The sequence below is a fragment of the Martes martes genome, assembly GCF_963455335.1.
Source record: "Martes martes genome assembly, chromosome: 9".
Taxonomy (NCBI): Eukaryota; Metazoa; Chordata; class Mammalia; order Carnivora; family Mustelidae; genus Martes; species Martes martes.
The window spans coordinates 118,241,225-118,257,886 of NC_137896.1; the positions used below are offsets into that span (position 1 = coordinate 118,241,225).

Below are 16,662 nucleotides of genomic sequence, written 5' to 3' on the forward strand. Positions count from 1 at the left end.
GATGTGGATTGTTGTCCTCAGAGTGTAGGGTGTGGCAGATTGTCTTTTCCAAAGATGACTTCAACAGTCTCTCCCATCCACGTGCTCTTACTATAGGACTTGGACATTCCTCCCATTGAGAGGTGGGGTCTATGCTCCCTCTCCTTGATCTTAAGCAGCCTTTTGTGATTTTTTTCCAAACAAAAGGGTATGTCAAAAGCGATATCTGCAGCGAGGTTATAAAAAGCGATGCATTGGCGCTCCTGGGTGGCTCAGTCGTTAAGCAGCTGCCTTCGGCTCAGCTCATGATCCCAGGGTCCTGGGATCGAGCCCTGCATCATCCTCCCTGCTCCACCGGAAACCTGCTTCTCTCCCACTCCCTCTGCTTGTGTTCCCTCACTCACTGTGTCTTTCTCTGTCAAATAAATAAATAAAATCTTTTTAAAAAAATTAATAAATAAATAAAATCTTAAAAAAAAAACAAAATACCAATGCCTCATTTCACTTATTCACTATCATACTCATCCTTGAAAACTTCAACTCCCATGTAAGTAGTCCGATGGCCCTGAAGCCACCATGTGGTGAGAAAGCTAGCTCTGAGACAGCAGGATGAGAGCAGAGCCCGTTGTCTAGCTGGCCCCCTACTGTTTAAGCTGCTGCCACCGTCTGACTGGACTCACAGAATCCAGCCAGAATCACCCAGCTGAGCTCTCTTTGAATCCCCATCCCACAGAAACGGAGAGGACGAAATGGTTATTGTTTTATTTTATTTTTTTTGGTTGGGTTTTTTTTTTTTTTGGTTATTGTTTTAAACCACTAAGTTGGAGTGATTTGCTTTGTAGCAACAGATAACCGGCACGTGGTAAAATGTTAACATGGAGAAGCCAGGTGAAGGGTATGCTGGGACTCTTTGTAAAGTGGTCCTCTATCCCATATGTAGCGAAGGACATAATCTCTTCTCAGGATTACTCAGGGCAGTCTACACCACCCAGGTCTATACCTATAACCATGGACCTGAGCTGGAACTTCAGAATGGGGAAGCAAAATGAGCTGAATCTGAATTTTCCCTTGTCTTTATAGCAACCAGATACCCTGTGGACACAGTTAGGAACAGCTTCCGTTCTCAAACTCTGTGGCTAGGAAAAAGTATAGCCCGGGTTTTCACTCTGCTAACCTCTGATTTGTCCTGGGAATTATCTGCTCCAAGGAGCCCTCTCCTTCCTGAGAGCTACCTTGGATAGGAAGAGAGGGTCTTGACTCAGCACTCTCTTTTCTTACTCCATGTGTGATGAGCTGCCTTCTCTTTCTCCCCCAAGAAAATGGATCCAGTCGGAGTCCTTTGACACCAATAGTCCCGGGATGGAATATCTAGGAGCTAAACAGAGAGACTAGGAAAAGAATGAATTCTTACTTCTGAGTCATTCAAGGAGAATGCAGCATCTCCAGTATGCCAACAAGCCCGGCAGAATCCAGTGATGTTCACCTAGAGGGCTTCGTCCAAGCTGGGTCAGCAGATGATAGAATGTTAAGGTGTGATGAGTTACTCTGATTATAGAGGGTGACGGGAGTCATGGAGGAGGTCAGTATCCAGTGAGGAAATTCACTCTATGGGTGCATTTGGAATAGGGTAGAAGGGAGACTAGCTACAGGCGAGGATTCGGGAAGTACAGAATGCCAGAGTCTCAAATAATAGACGGCTAGAATTTTGGCATTAAGATGGAGAGCTAAGGGAGTGAGAGAGTTATAATAGTAGCAGTGGTATTAAAGATTAAATATGTGTAAAGATCATAGAGAAAATCCTGACTGGGACTCGGAGGCAGCTCAGTCAGAGAAAGTGAGAAAGAGTGACAATTTTTTCCTACTTACTTTTTACCCCTCAAAGAATTTTTTTCTATTTACCTTTTTACCCCTCAAAAGGTAAAAAGGTAGAGCACAGAAGGACAAGGACAGTAGGTGTGGACGGGGAGAAGAGAGATCTAGAAGAACTGGGGAGATCCATAAAAACAGACTTGGTATAGGGAATTTGGGAATACCAGTGAACAACATATCGAGGAGGGAACTAGTTAAGAGAAGGTAGAATCTCAACCAGCTAATAGGCAAGATGAAGAAACAAGAAATGCATTGGATGAGAGACAATAAGCTTGATAAAAACTCAAGTGATATGTGTATAGACGATTTTGTTAGCTCAATTTAAGGGTAAAGGTATAGACCTGGTAGGAGATGAAAAGGTATGTTTAGCACAGGTAGGAAAAAATGGAATTTGGAGGTTAGAGTAATGGGCTGTGATTAAAAACCATAAACCGCGAGGAGATACTCAGCCTTAGCTCTCGTGTTGCTGAAAGAAGAAATGTGCTCCCGTTTTTCCTTTGCAGTAGCGGTGAGGCAGACAGGAATCCGTCTTCCGACTACTACGGAGTCAGGTGTAAATGGTTGTTCCTTCTGTGATTAGTTCGGCAGGGTGGAGGAATTGTTACCCTGTTGCTAAGGAAAAAGGAAGGGGCTGTTCCAGTTGCCATGGTGACGAGGCAAGAGCGTTCCCTCGGTACCACCATAAATTTATGAGGCGGTTTCTTCTCCTTGTTGCTATGGCAATGTAAAGGGACTGTTCTCGTTGCCCCCCTCCTCTGTCCCCCCGCCGCCGTCGCTAACACAAGGTGGAGGTTGGAGCTGTCCTTCCCTCGCCGCCCAGTTGCCGTGGAGACGGCGGGTGCCCTGGCCCCGCCCCGCTCGGACTGACAGCGGTGGCCGCATCGCGCCTGCGCAGTGCTCTCTTCCCCCGCAGTCCCTGTGCGTTGAAGCCGGAGACCGCGGCGGCCTCTGCTAGGACCCTTCGCCCCGGAGCCGCCGGCCGGAGCCGCAACCTCAGCCGCAGCGCCCCCGCCGCCTGTCCCCCCCGCCCCGCCGCCTCCGCCGGAGCAGCCTCGCGCACTGTGAGTCCGGGCCGAGGCGACCGACGCTGTGGGGGCTGAGTCAGCGGGAGGCCCGGGCCCGGGCGGGGGGAGGGGAACCGGGCTGCCCCCCTCGCCTCCCCACCCGCGCCCCCGCCCCCCCAACCGCGCCTCACCGCCGCCGCCTCTCTCTCTCTCCATCCCTCTCTCCCGGGGTCCCCGCGGCGGCCGTCAGGCCTTCGAGCCACTCCCCCTCCCTACCCTCCCTCCGGACCCACCTCGGGGGCTCCTTCCCACTAGAGGTGCCGCCACCCCGGACTGATCCCTCCGGCATCGCCCCGAACTGCCTCCGGCCCGCCCTTGTCGCTTCTCCTTACTCCTCTTGGGCCTGACACCTCCGGCCTCTCTGGTTTTCCCCAGTGATATGCCAGAAAAAGAGTGACAAGGGAGAGGGCGAGGGGAGACTTGGGGGGGGGGGGGCATTCTGCCTGCCCAAACCTTGGGGCCTCAGGTTTCTTACCCACAAACTCCTGCCCTGGCTGGTGTGGGGAAGCAGGTCTGGACAGTTCCGACTGTTAAGAGCTTGTGGGGCTTTCGGAATAGATTTTGCCGAGAAGGACTCAGCCCCATGATGATTAGCTACTGTTTAGTGAACACCCGCTAGTGCATGGTGGCCTTCTAGTGGGCTGGGCCATTGCCTTGGCGGGCGCTACGGAGAGGGACTAGAGGTAGTGGCGGGAGGGGAGGGGGAAGGCTGCGCTGGGAAGCTGAAGTTCCTGCGCTTCCGGTGTGGTGTTGTGAATAAGCACCTTGCAGTACTCTTTAGTATGCGTTTTTCATTTTTAATTTTTTTAGTTTTTGCTGTACAACCCTGGTATAATATGAGGCCTGCTATCACCCATAGCAAGTGCTTACTGTTTGTATGTTGAAGGGTTGTGGCAGGAATTAATCTCGGATACCTGTAAATACCATGTAGTAACCAATTGGGTGACAGTGAGTTTTAGCATAAGGTGCAGAGTGGAGAGGAAGGAGAATTTCTCTACATCTAGGTCTGCGGCTTGTACCCCCCGCCTCCGGCAGCTGTGGGTCTGTGGGGGCTGTCACCTGATAGGACTCCAGCATATCTGGACAATTCGCTGGGTTATGTTTGCTACCAATCCACCTGCCCACCCTGCATTCCCGATCTTGGAGGATCCCAAACTGTTTTCTTTTTCCAGCAGAAATAGAGCTGAAGTCAGAGTTGGTGCCCGCAGCCAGAGGCCCTCTTAATAAACGTGCCTCAACTCGAGGACTCCTAACTACTATGCATGTATCTAACTGCCAACTTCCTTTGATTCTTTTTTTTTTTTTTCCTGGCTTCCAGATTCCAGTGTACTGTTAGCAAATATGTGTAAATATCAGGCAGTTAAAGCCTACAAGAGGCTTTGTATTTTTTTACTCCAGGCTGCCAAAAGAGTAGATAGTTTACTTCTAAAAATCACGGTGAAGGACCCACTAATTTTGCCGTTTTGGGGATTGCAAACAGTGAGAAATAATGATTTTGCTCCTTGACTTTGCTCAATCATGGCCTATTGGCAGCCTCCTCAGAGCCACTCCCCACCCCCATGCCCATCAGATTAGTTTACAGTAGCAAAGACGGCTGTCGTCCTAGTTTTAAACATGGAGATGAAGTTCGGGAAACCTACAGCCCCCATGCAGGAAGGCAGTTTCTTCTGTTTCGAATGCCAGTCTGGGGTTTGGCGGGATGCACCTGCCTGTGGGGCGATGGGAGCTGTGGGGCCTGACAGTTACATTCCTTCTGTGTGGTCCTCTGTGTTGCATAGCTCACCGAAATACCCGGGCAGGGCAGGAGCAGACAGCTGTGCTGGAGAGCTGCTCCTCCTGGGTCGAGTGTATTTTGGGAATCAGCAATATTACTGGGGTGGAGGGTTGTGAATTAAGAAGCAAGAAAATGTGTCAAGGCTAGATAGATCAGGAGGGTGTGAGTAAAATGTTCCCTTTCCAGTTTGCTCTGGGATGGAACATTTTCAGAGCATCACAGTGGTTTTTATATGGGTTAATTTGCCTTTGAAACCCGTACCAATGTTTTATGAGATAATGATGGAATGCTTTCTAAATGGCTACTATTGGGAAACAGACCAGTGTCTTGCATGTTGCCTACCCAGTTGTTACCGAATGTAATTGTTAAGATCAGGGAGAGGGAAACAATTTGAAAGAAGTTAGACCAAAATCTATGTAACCTTTGTTGTGGTTTTATAGCATTATGTTCCTTTGATTCTCAGACACACCAGCAATTTACCAAAAGTTTTTAGTAAAACAATTTGCTACAACCAGATCAAAATATATATGTTGATTCTAAGTCACATCCTAATTTCAGGAACAGTAAAATAGCCAGGAAGTGGCAAGACTTGAAGGTGAGATTTGTGTGTTTTAAAACTGAGAAAGGGTGATATTTATAATATCTCTGGGTATGTGATGATGCTATTACTGACCTACCATCCTGAGAATGCTTGCATTGTGAGGACGGATTTCCTCCAAGTCCTTCCTCCAAGCTAGCCCACTTTATGGGGTTATGTGTGTGAGATGATTGACTGCCGTTAGGCACAGTACTTGGCTACTGAACAGAGGAAAGTTCCCAGGTCAGAATCCAACCCAAGGCCTTATTATGGTACCTTCCAGAAGCTGAGCCAACTAGCTGGCAGCAAATGTTTTATGAGCTATACATGAATTTGGCTGAGTAACATCTTTCAGAAGCTGAACAGAAACTATTGTTTTTCTCAAGCAGAATGCATCTGCCCTGATTTGTTTACAGATACATTTGTAAAGATCCTAAAGTAAGTATAGGCCCTGTACAATGTTAGAAGTAGAGGGGACTTCAGATGACATAACTCAGTGTTCTCATTTAGCATGAGATTTTAGCATGAGACACCAAGAGTTAAGTGACTTGCCTAAAGTCACCCAACTAGTGTAGAAAGTGTATGAATAACACTTTGTAAACTGTGTGCACCATACAAATGAATGTTGGTAGTTATTAGTGGCTGAGTCAGAATTGGAACCCAGATTTCTAGAGCTAGTCTACAATACTACATTGTCTCATCCCTCATGTTTAATATTCCAGAGGGTTTTAAGAAAAATAATTTAGCAGTCTGTAATTAGTCCTGTAGACAAGGGCTTGTTTTATTATCCGAGATGGTGCAGAGCTAGGTAAAATCTAGTGTCACACTGTCTAATTAAATATTTATTCTTGCCACCTTAAAAATAATAATTTTGCCTCACACATGCTGACATTAGGAAGGTTTGCCTTTCAAAACTTTGCATCATCTAATATAAAGCAAATGCGAAGGTGGGGGCTTGCAGTCCTCTCAACTTGTCATCCGTGAGGCCGTTGCATCCCAGGAGGCAGGGTGCAGGGGGCTGAGAGGGGCCAAGAGGAGCAGTAAACTGTATAATCTTCCAGCTCCCAGACTAGAACCTTCTGTAGTTCCGGGAAGCCCCAGTGAGATTTCTAACCCTTCTCCTGGAGGAAGTGAGGCAGTCTGGCCTCTGGAAGCAGACAGACCTGAGTTCAAATGTTGGTCCTATCCCGTCCTTGCCACGTGGCCTTGGGGGGCTGTGAAATGTCTGTGGGCCATTTTCTCCCCTGCAGGCCTGGGATGATAACCATGTTTTGTAGGGTCAGGCTCTCTGCTCGGCAGGGAGCCTGCTTCCTCCCCACCCCTTGCCTGCCTCTCTGCCTACTTGTGATCTCTGTCAAATAAATAAATAAAATCTTTTTTAAAAAATACACATTTTTATCATGTTTTAAGTCAATCTTGGACCCTCATTTCAATAGTCTCCATCTCCCAGCAGCACTCTCATCATGTTTGACACGCACAGAGAGATTTGTCCCATGAAGACCTGGCACTTGCAGTGTTATTCCAACTGCCAGAATAGGAGTATATGAAATGCCCCTTTGTATCCACACATTCAGCTGACCTGGTTATCTGAAAGACTAGCAGGGCAGGAGCACTTGCCTAGGAGAGCACGGACTTTGTGTGTTTGTGTGTGTCGTGCGGGCGGTTAGTCCTCCAGTTGGGGAGGCCAGTCTGGGGAGCAAACCTAATTGGAAATGAAAAAGCTGCTGAGCTCTCCCTTGTGACGAAAGCTCCCATGGCCCTCCTTCACTTTCTCTTCCGTTAGAGATGTAGCTCTCCTCCGTGACTTTGCTCAGATCAGCTTCTGCATCTGTCCAGAAGATCCAGAGGGCCAGGCAAAGGAGCTTCCCATCTTAGCAGGGAAACCTCCTTTCTAGTAAAGAGAGGTAAAGGGAGGTCATTTTGGATGGCAACATTTCCAGATGGGGTCAAGGCAGAGACCACCCAGTATTTACGGAGCCAGGGCGACCCATTCAGGTAGAACACAAATGAACTTAAATTTGTATAAATTTCATTTGGGAAGAAAATACCCAGGTATAGGCATCTAAAGACTGGAAAGATAAACACAATAGGTTTTACCTCTTAGAAGTAGAATTTGGGTATAGAGAAGGGAAAGGGAGATTCAAAGGAGAACCTTTACTTCATGTGCTTCTGTGTGTAAATTGTTATAAGCAACCTGTGTGTTTTTGTCATTTCATGCAGACCAATAGAGTTAGCAGTGGCTAAACAGTGGCTGTTTTTCAGTGAGTACATTTTGATACAAAAAAAGGCTTTGCCTTTACTTGGGGCCTTCAGTACATGGGGCAGATAGGGTTAGACTGCTTCCCTCCAGCAGGCCAAGCCGGTTTGCACCAAGCCAGTTGTAAGTGAGGGCAGGAAACTCCAAAGTGACTGCTTCCCTGGCAGCCCAGGATGCCTCATTGACCTGCTACCTTCCCACCTCTTCCTCCTGTTTTCCTTCCCTTCTTAAGAACAGTCCCTCCTCTTGCCCAGTTGAAGACATCATTACTATTCCAAAATGCTAATCTAGTTTTCAACTGTTCAGGAAATGCCGCCTGACCAGATGACCTTTATGAAAAACCCACACCCCTTACTTTACATCAAGAGGGCTTGAAGTTTAGGGGCATCTGGGTGGCTCAGTTGGGTAAGCATCTGCCTTCTACTCGAGTCATGATCCCAGGGTCCTGGGGTCGAGCACCATGTCAGGCTCCCTGCTCAGCGAGGACCCTGCTTCTCCCTCTCCCATTGCCTGCTGCTCCCCCTGCTTGTGTGTTCTTTCTCTCTCTTTCTCTCTCTCTGTCAAATAAATAAATAAATCTTAAAAAAAAAAAAAAAAAAAAAGGCTTGAAGTTTAAAGAACCTCCAGCCTGGGGCGCCTGGGTGGCTCAGTGGGTTAAGCCGCTGCCTTTGGCTCAGGTCATGATCTCAGGTCGTGGGATCGAGCCCCGCATCGGGCTCTTTGCTCAGCAGGGAGTCTGCTTCTCTCTCTCTCTCTCTCTCTCTCTCTCTCTGCCTGCCTCTCTGCCTACTTGTGATCTTTCTCTGTCAAATAAATAAATAAAATATTAAAAAAAAAAAAAAAGAACCTCCAGCCTAAGTGCTGGACACACTCTGTGGCATTAGCTGTGTTTCTGATCAGACCTGGCCGGTAGAGCACATCTTTCACACAGCTCATTTACTAGAGCTCCTCCTAGGAAGTAGATAATCTGTGACAAAATAATTACATATTATTGAACTTTAATCTTCCCATAAGTTGGTAAATTGTGTTTCCTAGCCAGATGTCCTATTTATTATAGAAAAAAAGACACACCTATCATTTGGACACGTGCTTTTGCTTGCTAACCAGGAGTGAGGATGAGTTTTGCGGAGTAATCCACATTCCATCTCCTAATCTTCCCTTTGGCCAAGAGTACAAATTTGTGACAGTTGGCCCAGGTTGGTGAGGCATTCAGTTGCCAAGGATGGTTTTTCCTCTGTGTTGAGTTGACCAGCCAACTAGCCTAAGCCCTGTATCTTTCCCATGAGCATCGTGTCCTACCAACTTTGCTAAACAGGGATGATGTAACATTAATGTTTTGAGCTCTGGATGCTTCATTTGCCTGAAGAAAATAGGCCTTGACCTATTAAAATGTTTTGATTCCAAGTAAAATTATTTTTTCCCAAAACTATTTCCTGTATATGGGAGATACATATCACTGTATGATATGTTCAAAATAACTGAGCAAGAAGCATTGCTTCAAATCTAACCAGTAATTTTGACAATGTATATCAAAAGCCTTAAAAGGACATATATCCTCCCTCTCTCTCTGCCTGCCTCTCTGCCTACTTGTGATCTCTCTCTCTCTGTCAAATAAATAAATAAAATCTTAAAAATAAAAAAGGACATATATCCTTAAATCAGAAATTACGGTTCTAAGAATATTTAGAAAATCAAGCGTGTTTATGAAAATACTGTACAAGGGGTGCCTGGGTGACTCAGTGGATTAAAGCCTCTGCCTTCGGCTCAGGTCATGATCCCAGGGTCCTGGGATCGAGCCCCACATAGGGCTCTCTGCTCAGTGGGCAGCCTGCTTCTCCCCCTCTCTCTGCCTGCCTCTCTGCCTACTTGTGATCTCTGTCTGTCAAATAAATAAATAAATAAAATCTTTTTTTAAAAAAGAGAAAATACTGTACAAGGATTTTTATTAATATAACATTATTAATAATATCTAACAGTTAAAACAACTAAAGGGTCAACAATTAGGGATTGGTCAGGTTTACCCAGATAAAAGCACGTGTCCAAACCTACTTCCTAGGAGGAGCAGTGCCCTTATGTTTTGTGCGTGTATACCTCCCTGAACTCTTTTTGAAGGACTGTGCTCAAGCCTGCTGCACGCTCCTTCCTCCCTTTGCCTTTGTCCATATTCTGTTCAGCAATCAGCTCAGAGGTCCTTCTTCCTCCAAGGATAGAGAAGGTTGGATGCCCGCCGGTAGCCACCTGATGGGTAGAAGCCCTCTGCAGAGGGGACTGGGGAGTTCCCTCTTCACTGCACCAGGTCCCTGGAGTTCGTGGCTGTGAAAGGAGAGGTGGCCCAGTAGCCGTCCCGTCACCTCATCTTTCCCGTCCACATATGCACTGTACGCTGCCTCTGTGACCTAGGCCAGAGGACTGAGTCCTTTCTTCTACTAGTAGGGGTGTCTGCCCACCTCGGAGCACTAGGGATCCAGGTTTTAGCATTGAGGGACATATGGCCCGTCACACAGCTCGGCCTGTCACACGGTGCTGCCATAAATGTTCGTTGAACAGAATCTGCCTCCTCTTCCAGATGGTTCTGACTACCCAAACATTTGTCCTGGATCGGGTGGAGGCCTTCCTAGCCTCCTGGGATTATTAGTGAACAAGTCTTTGGGATGGCTAGCTGGAGACGCTCCCCACTTGGCGAGAGTGGTTGCCAGAGAGGCATTGAGGGTGTGGTTGTCCTGATCACCTTGTCATTTAAACGGGGTTTCCTGATTGGTAGGAAATGAAATCTTAGCTTCTCTGAGTCAGCAAGATCATAGTTGGACTAACGTGTGTTGTACCATGTGAAAGGGGCAGACCTTGGACCACTGGATGAAATTCAATATCTCTTCCCATGTGAGGAGTGTTTCCCTGAAGCCTTCTCTCCCCTGGTGTCATAGTCACTGCGTAGCCAGATTTTTCTGCAGCACCAGACTCTTGGCTGGCAGCCGCCACCCCCAGCTCCTTCCCTGTGGATTATTGCCACTTCTCAGGGACTCTGATTTAGTCTCTGATTCGTTCTGATTTTAGATGGGTAGAGTTCACAGTTGAAAGTTTCCAGTTTGGGCATCCTATTAACACCTTTAAGTGACAGGACCACTGCTAAGTACAGAGATGTGTTATGCCGGCCCCAAAATAGCAAGGTGCAGTGTTCTGAGACTTGATAAGACTTGTATTCCCCAGAAAGTACAGTTTCCAGGCTCATAGGTTAGTCATATATATTTACATATTTTCTCCTCAGGGCTTTATTCTAAATATACCCTCAACAGGTACTCCTCGGGTCCTTTCTGTTTTGTATTCTTAGTCACCATGGGATTTAAAAGAAATGAGATTTAACCCCTGTCTCCATGAGGAGATCGTAGTCTGGTTTGGAAGATAAGATGCGTGTGTGGAATGACCAGGGTATTGACAACATCAGATGTCAGCAGCACATCTCAGTGCTTTGTTGTGTAAGATGTGGTCTTGGCACTTAAGGAACTTGGCTAACGTTCTGCTGAGAGTTGAACAAAAATGGTATGGCACAACAGTCCAAGGGTATGGGAACTCTAGCAGCGATGGGAAGGGATGCGTTGGCAGCCCTGAAGGAGGGGTGACCCTGAGCCTGTGAGAACTGGGAGGGCTTCAGAGAGGGAGATGCCCTGGGGTGGCCCAGCAGGATGGTGTGGGATCCTGTCCACCAGACGACAGAGCAGGGAGAGAATTTAGGTAAAAGAAATGAAAAGAACAGTGCATTGTGTGTCGCTAGTACTAGAGAGTCTAACTTCAACAAGGATTGTGAGAGGAAAATAATCACTGTGAACTGAGGTAATTGGAAAAGACTTTACAAAGGAAGCGGAGCCTGAGCTTGTCCTGGGAGTGAGTAGGCCTTCAGGAATAAGGACAGCAGGGAGCATTTTCCAAGAGGCACAGAGTCTGCTGAGGAATGACTGGGAGTGAGTATGATGAGGACCGTAAGCAGGCCACCCTTACCAAACTGAGGTTATGGGACAACACTGGTGACGTTAGCCAGAACTTAGGAAGTTGGAGAGGCAGTTTGGAGAGAAGTTTCATTTCAGACATGGAGAACTAGAGGTGACAGCAGGAAGCCTCCAAGTGGAGTGATCACATAGAACCAGAAGCCGAGGGTGAGGCTGGGATGGAGCTACAGACGTGAGAATGAGCGACACAGGAGGGATGGCTTCCCTGAAAGGCGCTCTGTCCAGAGGGCTGGCGTGTAGAGCACGGAGACCAGCGCCCCAAGTAATAGGCTGCAAGAATCATCCACAATTAGGAAAAAAGCAAAGAGGTGTGGGGAAGTTAGGATGGTTCAGCAGCAAGGGAAGAGAAAAGAGAAAGATGTCAAGAAGAGAGCTTCAGTGCTGCTGGCTTAACTAGACTCAAGGATCTATCCAGAAGAAAATCATGATGATTGCTGAGGGTGTGAGTCCAATAAAACACTGAAGATGAAAGCCAGGTGGGGTAGTGTGAGGGGGGGAACTGGATAGAGAGAAAACAGAGGCAGTGGATGGTCACCAGAGAGCTGCAACGGGAAAAGGCAGAAAAGTAGTTACCAGTAGCAGCAAGATCAATTATTTTATTATTCCAATTCCTTTTTTTAAATATTTTATTTATTTGACAGAGAGAAATCACAACTAGGCAGAGAGGCAGGTGGAGAGAGAGGAGGAAGCAGGCTCCCCACGGAGCAGAGAGCCTGATGCGGGGCTCGATCCCAGGACCCCAGGATCATGACCTGAGCCGAAGGCAGAGGCTTTAACCCACGGAACCACCCAGGCACCCCAATTCTAATTCTTTTTTTTTTTTTAAGATTTTATTTTATTTATTTGACAGACAGAGATCACAAGTAGGCAGAGAGAGAGAGAAAGGAGGAAGCAGGCTCCCTGCTGAGCAGAGAGCTCGATGCGGGGCTCGATCCCAGGACTAAGTAAATGTATATAAAAATTTAATGAGTATATTTTTTGCTTATATAATTTTTATGTATTAAAATGGACTTCATCTGCAGATTTCTCTGTGTCCACATAATCCATGTACTTGTCATTTCAAATATCCCATTCCAGCACACTTATCTGGCGAGCACTGAGGAATTATATGGAAGTGTTGAATCACTCACTATCTCGTACACTGGAAACTAATATAACACCGTTATGTTTACTACACTGGAATTAAAGTTAAAAAATAAATAATAAAAATAAAATAAAAAATAAAAAACAAATGTCCCACTCCTTCTGCGGTGTTCCATTATACGGATACCAAAATATGCTGAACCATCAATCTATTATTGGGCAATTGGGGTATTTCCAACGTTTTGCAAATTACAAGTGTAAATATCTCTGCTCTGAACATCACTGTACAAGCCACTGTTTTCCTTTTGTGGGCTATTTCTTCAGAGTATATCCCCTAAAGTGGCATACGGAGGCAAAGGGTACAAACAATGTTGGATTTTGTTTCGTTTTGTTTTTGTTTTTGATTTTCCCATTTGGCCCATTCCCCCACTCCTCTCCCTCTGGCAATTTCCAGTTGTTCTCTGCATTTGTGCATCTTTTTCTGCAGGGTTTTTAAATTGAGATATAACTGACTCATAACATTGTGGTGGTTTCTGGTGTACAACATAGCGATTCAATATTCATAGGTATTGTGAAATGATCGCCACAGTAAGTCTAGCTAACATCCATCACCACACACATCGTTACAAGTCGTTTTTTGTTGTGATGAGAACTTTTTAAGATTTGCTCTCTTAGCAACTTCCAAATACACCACACAGTAAATAACTACCGAGACATTCTATCCCCAGGACCGCCTTTCTTTGTACTTTTTGACCTTCACTCATTTCCCCCACCTCCTCCCCAATGCCCCATCTCTGGCACCCATCAGTCTGTCTCTGTACCCATGAATTTGTTGTTTGTAGATTCCACATATAAGTTTTTGTCTTTCTCTGTCTGACTTATTTCACTTGGCACCATGCCCTCGAGGTCCATCCATGTTTTGCAAACAGCAGGATTTCCTTCCTTTTTTATGAAGGGGTGATAGTCCATTCTGTATATTGCCACATTTTCTTTATGCATTCACCTGTCAGTGGATATTTAGGTTGCTTCCATGTTATTCTTGTTTTTATAGTAGGCTCATTGTGCATTGTTTTCCACGGAGATCCAGCCAACTTACAGTTAGAGTAAGAGTTTAGGATCGACTTGAATGCTTTCTGATAATAAGGAGATCTGAACGTGTGTAATGGCAGAAGAGAGAAAGAGTTATTTGAGGAAAATAACTTGGATGCAAGAGAGAAAGGGAGCAAATGGGAAAGATCTTGGGGACACCAAGGAAGGGGTAACTTTGCAGAGGAGGGAAGGGCTCCCTTCCACTGAGACTGGTAGGAGGAGAGGACATGGCCCTTTCTACCCATGACTTGCAGGGCGAAGCCCAGGGAAAATGACTGGCGTTCCTGCCAAGAAAAGACCTTTTCCTCAGTGAAATGGAGCCAAGGCCACTTGCTGAGGTAGGGGGTGAGGCGTTGGAGGTCTGAATGAACCGCTGTAAGAAATGAGCCTGGGCGTATGAGAAATGAATAAAAGTTTTGTTCGGAGCTGAGGGCTGACTTGGACCCAGGGACTCCTAACGGGCTAATTCCCTGAAGTCCTCTAGCCTGGGGAAGCAGCCGTGAGTGGCGAGCTGCAAGGGTGGGGGCATGTGCGGGCCAAGGTTTCTGAGGAGGCAGAATTAAGATGGCATTGAAGCAGCTGGCCCTAAGGTCAGAGGTGGCGGGAGGCGCTACAAACCTAAGAGAGGTGCTGGTTGTCAGCAGAAGGAGGGCGCAGAGGAATTATAAGCTCGAGTGAGAACAGAAAGCAGGTTTGGAATATGAAAGATGAGTAGTAAGGAGGGTATTGACAGGAGAAGATTTTAATGTTAAAATTTGGAAGAGACTGTTTTTCCTTTTAATTATTTAGCTTTCTGTAATGTTTGCGGTGTTTTTATATGGGCATGGATTACCAGTACCTTTTTTTTTTTTTAAGATTTATTTATTTGAGAGAGAGCAAGAGAATGAGCAGGAGTTGGGGCAGAGGGAGAGAGGGAGAGAGAATCTTAAGCAGACTCCACACTGAGCCCAATGCAGGGCTCAATCCCAGGACCCTAAGATCACGACCTGAGCTGAAACCAAGCGGCAGACATTTGGCTGACTGAGCTGTCCCGGCGCCCCATCAGTAACATACTTTTTTTTAACGAATTTAAAATCTCAGGAGTAGAGCTGTGCTTCCGGAGTGTGGCTGGACTGCTCTGAGATTGCTGAAGTAGAAATGAAGATGCGGGAGGAACCCAGCGTCTGGCTTAATGGCTTGATAAGTGTTCAAACTGCGAGGTGTCTCTGCTTGTCAGCCAAGAGCTCCTGTGGCCACAGCTCGTCACTGCCGAGCGGCACCCACACACCAGCCTGTAAACACCCACACACCAGTAGTGCTTCATACCTGAGGACGTCAACCTTCCCCAGGCTTGGCAGCATTTTCAATGTGAAGTTTTGTGGTTCTGGCTGTTTCTGACCCTCTGACCAGGTACCCTCCAGGGCCATGGAGGCTGTCCTCTGTGCATATGTTGTCCCCACCCCACCCCACCCAACCACGGAGTGTGGCTTCCATGTCAGCCTCACAAATCCCCTCCCGGGGTGCTTCGTGCAGGTTGCAAACGCCACATCTGTAAACAGCAGCCCTGTTTTCTCTTCTGGCCTATTTTGAAAGAGGCCCTTCCCTCCTGACCCCTCTTTTTCTCATGGGCTCCTGGGTTATCCACTTTGACTCTGACCCTGACAGACACCCATGGCCTTGGCCTGCATTTCACTTGCCGGATTCGCATTACCTCCAGGCTGCTCAACCAAGCCATTTATGGAGCTCACTGTTCCCAGCAGTCACAGGGGCCGATAGCAGGGAGCTGAGCAAGGTGGAAACGTGTGGAAAGTCAGGTGCCAGCATCAACATGGGGAGATGGAAAAGTGCGGGCCAGTGCTCTGCACTCTTTTCAGGGTCTTCGGCTAAAACTAAACTTTGCCTGGCCATTTTGTAAATGCTGTTTCGCTAAAGCCAGGACTAAGCAGGAGTATGGCTCCCTGCCAGTCCCTACCAGGAAGGAACAAACAGCTTGCGGTGCAGGCCTCAAGCCAGGTGGGGTAGGAGCTAACGTGCATTGTTTTGCATGTAGAATTTAATAGAATCTTTGTAAACACAGCCTCCTGCCGGTGCTCTTTTCTCTTTTCTCCTGGGCAGTCTAGGTGAGAATAATTAGTCCTTGGCCCATAACTACTAAGTGGAGGAAGAGGACAACTGATAGGCTGTAGTACATGAGAGGCCCTTGAACCTGAAGTTGGGAGACCTGGGCTCAGAGTTATGTGACCACGAACAAATCACATATCTCCCTGATCCCGTTTCCTTTTCTGTAAAATGGGGGGTCTTTGCATATGTTCCCTCCCCCCACCCCAGACCGTTCTTTACTGGACTTTTTGGGCTAACTCTCCTTAGCCTCACATGTCTGGATCTAAGTGTCATCCCCTCAGAGAAGTGTTCATGACTCCCAGCTCCACGACAGGCTGGGGCCCCCTCATAGGACTTTTCAAATTGTGGATCACAAACTGTAATTGGTTGTGAGATCAATTTATTCAGTTGTAACCAGCATTTTGTAAATGAATAGACCAGAAAATGTCCTAGTGCAGAGTTCCTAATAAGAATAAGAATTGTTTAAGGAAATTTTTGTTTTATCAAACATGTCCATATGTATACATATATTGCTTGAATTATAATGTAAAATACATTTTTTACTAAATGGTTGAAAGCCATTGCTTTCAAAACATTCTAGTTCTGCATTTTTCCTGTGTAGCACTTAATGTGAGTATAGTTACTCGTATGGTTATTCTGTTACTATCTGTCCCTCTCCCTAGACCACAAGGTCCATGAGTCAAGGACCAAGACTGACTGACTCATCTACATCAGACCCACAAGGAGTTGAGACTCAACAAATAATGGCTGAATGAGTGGCTTTCTGAGGTGTGTTTTGTTGCCCTCAGTTCTAGGTAGCTCTTAGGAGTGAGGAGACCGTGACTGTAGTGAGCAAACGAGCCCTCGCCTTCATCCCTCATGGACAAGAGGAC

General features: G+C 46.7%; 1 protein-coding gene across 2 annotated transcripts in view; it reads left to right on the top strand.

Moving 5' to 3' along the window:
• The first annotated feature begins 2,728 nt into the window (after nucleotides 1-2,728).
• The window catches only part of MAPRE3 (microtubule associated protein RP/EB family member 3), a 52,435-nt gene continuing 38,501 nt past the window's right edge, over nucleotides 2,729-16,662 (top strand). Inside the window, exon 1 of one of the 2 annotated variants that reach the window (XM_080812745.1) lies at nucleotides 2,729-2,909. The gene's annotated coding sequence lies outside the window, so the exon portion shown is untranslated. The remainder of the gene's footprint in view (nucleotides 2,910-16,662) is intronic. The other variant, XM_080812744.1, reaches the window with a different exon arrangement.